The sequence below is a fragment of the Schistocerca americana genome, chromosome 2, assembly GCF_021461395.2.
Source record: "Schistocerca americana isolate TAMUIC-IGC-003095 chromosome 2, iqSchAmer2.1, whole genome shotgun sequence".
Lineage (NCBI taxonomy): Eukaryota > Metazoa > Arthropoda > Insecta > Orthoptera > Acrididae > Schistocerca > Schistocerca americana.
Window position 1 is genome coordinate 851,086,916 of NC_060120.1, and position 8,256 is coordinate 851,095,171.

The 8,256-nt window shown below is 43.1% G+C and overlaps 1 pseudogene; it reads left to right on the plus strand.

The window, feature by feature from the left end:
• The first annotated feature begins 414 nt into the window (after window positions 1-414).
• LOC124597687 lies at window positions 415-532 on the plus strand (annotated as a pseudogene).
• Window positions 533-8,256: the final 7,724 nt, after the last annotated feature.

Genomic DNA, 8,256 nt, shown 5'->3' on the forward strand with positions numbered 1-8,256 from the left:
ACTCACGACCGTAGCAGCGTGTATTAAAGCAAATCCGATTTGTATCCTCATAGTGGCGCTACTGACGTGACTGCTCTACGACCGGCGCGAAATTTTAATAGACATCATCTTTCAGATATAAAAACACGCCTACCAATTTTCGTGTATGTCGCACAACTCCTTTCTGGCGTTACGATTTTTTTTCGTCAGTGTCGGTCGAAGCGTGAGAAACAGCGTGCTGTAATCGAGTTTCTAATTCGGAGAGTTCGTTCCCTCCTCCTGTATGACAATGGCAGACCACACACGAGCGCCGCGACATCTGCAACAATTCGACTCCTTGGTTTCACTGTCATCGATCACTCTCCATAAAGACTCTACTTGGCCGTATCCGATGTCCAAAACTTAAAGAACATTGTTGACGACTTCACACTGATAGGCAATGGCCTTGCCACAGTGGTTACACCGGTTCCCGTGAGATCACCGAAGTTAAGCACTGTCGGGCGTGGACGGCACTTGGATGGGTGACCATCCAGGCCGCCATGAGCTGTTGCCATTTTTCGGGGTACACTCTGCCTTGTGATGCCAATTGAGGAGCTACTCGACCGAATAGTAGCGGCTTCAGTCAAGAATACCATAATAACGACTGGGAGAGCGGTGTGCTGACCCCACGCCACTCTTTTCGGCATCCTCATCTGAGGATGACACGGCGGTCGGATGGTACCGGTAGGCCACTCGTGGCCTGAAGACGGAGTGCTTCACACTGATACCGGTGAATCGGTGCAAGCAGAGTTGAGGTCGTGGTTCAGTCAACAAACATTCTACAGCGACGGTATCAACAAACTGATCTCCCATTGGAAGAAATGTGTTTGTAGCCAGAGTGACTATGTGAGAGACTCCAACCCAGTGTGAGTAAAACAGAAGTGTGTTGCTTCCATCTAAATAACCGGTTGGCGAACGTAAAACAGGAAGTAAGTTTCAGAGGCAGAATTCTTCGTCATAATTGGAACCCAAAATATCTTGGTGTCATCGTGGATCGTACACTATGCTTCAAACAACACCTTCTTAACTTAGCTCAAAAGTTGAGGACTCGAAAAAACATCCTCCATAAGCTATGCGGAACTACCTGGGGATCTTCAGCAACCACCCTGCGATCATTAGCTCTGGGCTTGGTGTACTCAAGTGCTGAGTATTGTGCACCTGTTTGGACGAACAGTCATCATACAATGCTTGTTGATACCCAGCTGAATACGACAATGCGCATAATATCTGGCGCAATCAGATCTACTCCAGTTTGTTGGCTTCCACTGTTAACCGGTATAATGCCTTCTGATCTACGCAGATGTACTGTCCTTATGAGAGAATTCCACAAGATCTCCAGGAATTCTAACCTACCCGTGCATAGCAACCTGCCACTTTTAAATCGCAAGAGCCTGAAATCACGCCATCCAACTCTGCGCGATGCTGCTGACATGGTTGTTAAGGATTTATAACCTCTTGAAGAATGGAAAGTTCGCTGGGAAGCAGTGACAGACGTGCACCTGCATAACATCTTCTCAGGTGTTAAACTTCCAAGTGGATTCGATCTACCACGCAAGACCTGGACTACTCTCAACAGAATCCGTACCGGCCATGGGCGATGCAGTGATGCTCTCTTTAAGTGGAACAAGCTGCCTGATCCAGCTTGTGACTGCGGGGCTCCATACCAGACTGTTCACCACATTGTCAGTGAATGCAGGATTCGAGCCTATCACGGCGCCAAAGAGGACTTCCTGCTAGCAACTCCAGATGCAGTGCGCTGGATTGAAGGACTGGATATTCAGTTGTAAAGACAAACTTAAGTTTCTTGTGTGTCAATATGTACATATGTATATGTAATTTAATTTCATGATATGTCTGTATTAGCCATATGCTAAATAAATAATAATAAAATAAATATGTGAGAAATAAATATGTAGACATGAAGAATAAAGATGTGGAATGTTAATAACGGTTTTTTTTATTTAAAAAAAACTTTAAGCGTTTTCACATAAAAAGTTCTGAGTATTACTTTTCAGCACGTCTCCGTACGTTGTGTGTTTCTGGTACTTTTGTTTTGTTGGACGTTGCGAAAAATGAGTGAAACTAAAGACGAGAATATTGACATCGAGTTACAAATTGACAAAGTAGAAAAGCGTCGGAATCGTATAAAAACAGAATTTTGAGATTGGGAGCTTGGGAAGTTTGGTTTACATCTTGTGTGAGGGAAATGATTTTAAAAAATATAGATAAGAAAAGCTTTTGTCGTTAACAAGTACGGTTTTGTTCGTATCACACGGTCAGCACATTCAACTCTTCCTTCAGTAACAAAATATTTGGTGAATTTAACCCAAACGTTATCCGTTGATGAAGTGGGTCTTCCATTGTTGGTAGCATTTATGCTCGCATTTAAGTCCCTCTCTCACTGCAACATAGTTGTGAAGTACTATAATCGCTTTTACAATGCGTGCGGCACAATGCATCTTTACTGCACGCTGTACCAAAAGTACACTCTACATACCTACGTGCTAGTTAGCCGATAGTTAAATTACAGTTCATTTATAAGTTAACTGCTGTACTGCTATAGTCATATTAAATTTTTCATCAGTCCACCTACTTCATCACCAACGATCACGTAACGATGTACCATGTCGTTGTTTTCTGTTAAAGGTTTTTGTTTAGCTACGTTCTAAGCCAGTGAGTTTTTCGTATTGAACAGAATCTCTGAAAATTTCTCAGTCGCTGTCTTTTCCATAAGCGCGAATGTCCATCCAGCTAAAGTGATAGAGTCACATAGCGCCAACAGTACTAGGGAAAAAATGTTTGTAAGTGAAGGACAAGAAGGATTTTCTGGATTCAATTTTCTTGCATGTTTACCATCGAGAGCTCCAATGCAATAATGAGTAAACAAACATGAATCAAGATTCTGCATCTCTTCCCATTACATTCGAGCAATTAAGAAAACTGCCAGATCCAAAACAACCACTGAAAAGGGTTTATATTGAAAATAAGATACGATAAAAAACAAACGAATTTACCATAAAATAAAAGATATATGTGTGTGAATAAATTAGAATCACAGTTTTTGCGAATTATTAAGACAATTACAGATAACGTTTAATGTCTGCTAACAGACTTCGCATTGTAAATTCGTGAAGTCGCAAATTACATCATGACCCAAAGCCGAGAATTGGAAATGCACACTACAAACGACCAATACACTGACTTTAGCTGCTCAGTAACACCTACTTCACTGGTACAGCAGAGGAGCGCTTACAAGCACAGGTAAACATCGGGCGATGCATCACTTCTGTTGATATATTAATGCCATAACTAATAAGCCAAAAGATAGCAGTAAATATCCAGAGCGAAATAACGATTTTATCTCAAGGTTTTTAATAAGGATTCCCAGTGTCAGGTTACACACTTGGGCGACTTATATTCAAGGTCACCCGCCACTCCTCCCCCCCCCCCCCCCCCTCATGGGTAACCGTGTGTTCGATTCAAGATGATCACATCTTAAACTCAATGCCGTCAAGTTGTCCTACCCAGGCACTATAGGTAAGTGGACTCCTTATATTCAAGGTCATGATGTAACTCGTGTAATGGGTAATATAATGACGTGATACGTGCATATTAATTCGTCATAAGTTAAAACTTATTGACACGAAACAGTATTAATACATGTCGCAGACGTGAGGGACATTGTATATAAGTGTGATTTATGGCGTCTTTTGCACAACAGTTGTAAATGAACATTTCTTCCAGCAACGAGTTAGTTGAAAGCAATGATAACAATAAAAAAAACTCTTTACGAGAGCTGCATCACTCAGGGATGCTAGGTTGTCTCAAATTCATTGTATGCAGCTACGAGAATTACTTATGATTTTACTTCGGTTTTGGACTGGGCTGTGAATAAATCCAAGATATTTAACAAGGTAAAATAAATTTCTTCGACAAAACCTACCGAGATATTTGCTGCTACAGATAGACACCACTCGGACAGCTGGAATCCGTGACGAATGATCGTGGGTTTGAGCCTGCTTGCGATGCGGCTTTGTATGTGGAAGAATAATTTTTTCCGTTAAACTCGTTATATCAAATATAAATTTTCTTCATATGCAAACCAGTGATCATTACTCCATGGAGAGCGCTACATTGCATTGTACTCTCCAAGCTGTCTGAAGTAGTGCAGTGAATCCTTTTTCAAGTTCGAGCATCACAAGAAATGGCAGTTGCAGTAGCGTAGAGCATACATATTTGTGTGGTGTCCATCTTGTTAACAGTTTTGTTCTACGAAATACCGAGCAGCGTGTCCAACAAACACAAACTGCTATCAAACAAGATCTATTTCTTTAATTATTTTTTGTCAGTTCACTATAGGAACTATACAACAGGCTTTAGTGAACTGCAGTTTAATAATCTTAATCAGCATTTAATGAACTTCTATGAGTTGGACTTGACAAAAGTAATAGACTAGTGAACTTAATGCCAGTAGCCATGTAACTAACTAACTACCAGAATTATCTTTAATAAATCAAATATTGCCTTTTCACGTGATATAAAATTGGTGGGAGACCCCTGGATCAATGGGAACGAAGCATCTCCACCCCATCTTCATCTTTTACAAGTGGACTTGAGTGGGTGAGTTTCACTCTGGCGCTGGACAGCTTAGGGAGATGATCAGCCTGTGTCCATTTGTTAATAACAAATCACATTTCGTCATTCGAAGCAACGCCAGAGACCACGCCCAGACAGATATGTGAATTGACACAGCACTACAAAATATGCATCTAGAGAGCATGGCATTGCTTCTAAATTTGATTGTTGTATGACATTATTAATAAATTTATTCCTTACGAGTTATTAGATGTTTTGCGAAATGTTGGTCTGACCGGCCACGGTGGCCGAGCAGTTCTAGGTGCTTCAGTCCGGAACCGCGGACCGAGCGATGTGGCGCAGTGGTTAGCACACTGGAATCGCATTCGGGAGGACGACGGTTCAATCCCGTCTCCAGCCATCCTGATTTAGGTTTTCCGTGATTTCCCTAAATCGTTTCAGGTAAATGCCGGGATGGTTCCTTTGAAAGGGCACGGCCGATTTCCTTCCCAAGCCTTCCCTAACCCGAGCTTGCGCTCCGCCTCTAATGACCTCGTTGTCGACGGGACGTTAAACACTAACCACCACCACCACCACCACGGAACCGCGCGACAGCTACGGTCGCAGGTTCGAGTCCTGCCTCGGGCATGGATGTGTGTGATGTCATTAGGTTAGTTAGGTTTAAGTAGTTCTAAGTTCTAGGGGACTGATGACCTCAGATGTTAAGTCCCATAGTGCTCAGAGCCATTTTTTTTTTTTTTTTTTTAGTCTGCCTACACAGCTAGGCGAGTTGTGTGCTCTCACCACCTCGGTGAGGTTAGCCTGGTGGGAACACCTAACAGAAATACCACAGGGCGATGTACATACTCTTTTAAAGTCGTCCCTACAATACTATGCTCTGTTAAAACGAGCTCATTCTCACATTGGTGGAAACAATGACGTCATGGTATACTCTGGAAAATATTCAAATGCTTCAAATGGCTCTGAGCACTATGGGACTTAACATTTGAGGTCATCAGTCCCCTAGAACTTAGAACTACTTAAACCTAACTAACCTAAGGAGAACACACACATCCATGCCCGAGGCAGGATTCGAACCTACGACTGTAGCAGCAGCGCGGTTCCGGACTGTAGCGCCTAGAACCGCTCGGCAACTGGAAAATATTAACAAAGTGTATGAAACTAGTGTATGACGTCATAGCAAAATTCTGTGAGCACTGCAGTTTTACCGATTTCCAAGACAGTCAACGAGATATATGCTGGATAATGCAAGGCGAAAGAGCCATGGTATGGACTCCTCGAACGGCCGCGGGCGTCGCCGTATCCGTAGCCACGAACAAGAGAGCTCAACAAGAATGCCCAACATTATGCCAGCCCATCTCCACACGAATGGCAGAGAAATTTGTGTTATTTAAATAATATACACGCGTAATCGTCTTCGACATGACAAACCTGGTGGCTGGCACAAAAGGCACTGCAATAATATCAATCGTTCATGGAGAGGGCGTCCCACCACTGCAAACCAGTCATAACTCGCCGATGCCTACATGTTCACCAGTGTAAATCAGTGACGCCTTTGCACACGAATGGTGCTAACATTTTAAAAGCCAAGCACTCCCCTCCACACCACTTCTCTCTCTCTCTCTGGATCAATCATAGTCAAGCTTACAAAACTAGTGCTTATGCACGGGCAATGTCAAACACGGACAGTCAGAACTCCGATGTGATTCGAAAACGCATAACACGATATGAACTATCGCAATAGAGAGCTGCTGAGATTATGCGAAGTCTGTCGATAAACTATTTCTCCAAAGACGGACCCATAGTAAAAATTAACCTACCGCCAATGGGATTCAACTTATGAACACCACACGCATAATGACTGCTGGAAAACGGTCTGCGCATACCTGATAACAGCCGAATCACCGGCATATCAATCGATTCCTGAAAATGCCTCAAGCAAACGCTGTCTCCACCACCACAAGGTACCAGGTAGCTCAGCGGCAGTGGCGGCTCCTGAGTATACATTCTGGATGTTCACAAATTTTTAGATTCAGATAAATATGAGAGTGTGAAATTAATAGCATTTGCTGTAGTTATGCTTATCAACACATTTACACAGCAACAGCCACTGCCAATAATAATAATAATAACAGTAAAAATAATAACATGCATAACTTGCCTGAACAAAGAAGGAATTGTTTTTGTGGAACTGCTGTTTTGTACATAAGTACAGTTTAGGGCAAGAACGAAACAATGTTTAAGCTTTCGCTACTCTCCGTTTTGCATTTCTGTGTAAGTGGGAGTTTTCTTGCTTTTTTTATTTTTTGGAGAAATATACAAGTTCCCTAACACAAGAATTAGGTAAAGAATTAACTTCCAGGCTGAAAATAAGATACTCCTACGTTGTAGCCACGCATAACTTAGCTTATTGTAAATGTGTTTGTTACATGTTCGCTTGTAGTCACGGTCATTTGATTTCGTCACTTTCTCAGTCAGCGGATCTGGTCTGGGAGGCCCTAGTTCCTTTGCGGTTGACTTTTCCTAGTAATTTTCTTTTCTGTCAGCACTTGATACAGGTTCAACAGAGATAATGCTGCCGATTCCTGCACAGTAAACAAAAAACTCCAAACTCTAACTGCCATTTGTGGAAATTATTAAATTCAGTTAGTAATCTCTACCAACGCGGCCACTAGCCCAGAATGCCAATGAGCCGCTGAGAACCAGGACCAAAAGCACACCGTCGTCGATCCAACATTTCAGTGTATATCACTCAAAAAAAGTGAGACAGCTTTCTGTGAATGTTCATATATACAATGTTTGCCTACAGCACAGATATACTTGACCCACCATAATATCAACTGACGTCAGAAGCATGAAAACATGGTACATTCTCACAATCGGCGATGATGTGCTTTATGGTTCTCAGCGTCTCAGACGGATTATAGTATGACAAAAATCCAAAACGTAATATACTATATATCATTCAGAATCCCCACAAAATAGGTTTTTCTATCAGTATAACAATAACATACACTGAATATACAATCATATGAAGCGAAAATACAAGTTGCTATGATGTCAAAAATTCTTTCCTTATTCGCAATGGAAATACAAATTCGGACTGAATTTTCTCATAGTTACTGAAAACTCAGAAGTAGCGATCTACACTCCTGGAAATGGAAAAAAGAACACATTGACACCGGTGTGTCAGACCCACCATACTTGCTCCGGACACTGCGAGAGGGCTGTACAAGCAATGATCACACGCACGGCACAGCGGCCACACCAGGAACCGCGGTGTTGGCCGTCGAATGGCGCTAGCTGCGCAGCATTTGTGCACCGCCGCCGTCAGTGTCAGCCAGTTTGCCGTGGCATACGGAGCTCCATCGCAGTCTTTAACACTGGTAGCATGCCGCGACAGCGTGGACGTGAACCGTATGTGCAGTTGACGGACTTTGAGCGAGGGCGTATAGTGGGCATGCGGGAGGCCGGGTGGACGTACCGCCGAATTGCTCAACACGTGGGGCGTGAGGTCTCCACAGTACATCGATGTTGTCGCCAGTGGTCGGCGGAAGGTGCACGTGCCCGTCGACCTGGGACCGGACCGCAGCGACGCACGGATGCACGCCAAGACCGTAGGATCCTACGCAGTGCCGTAGG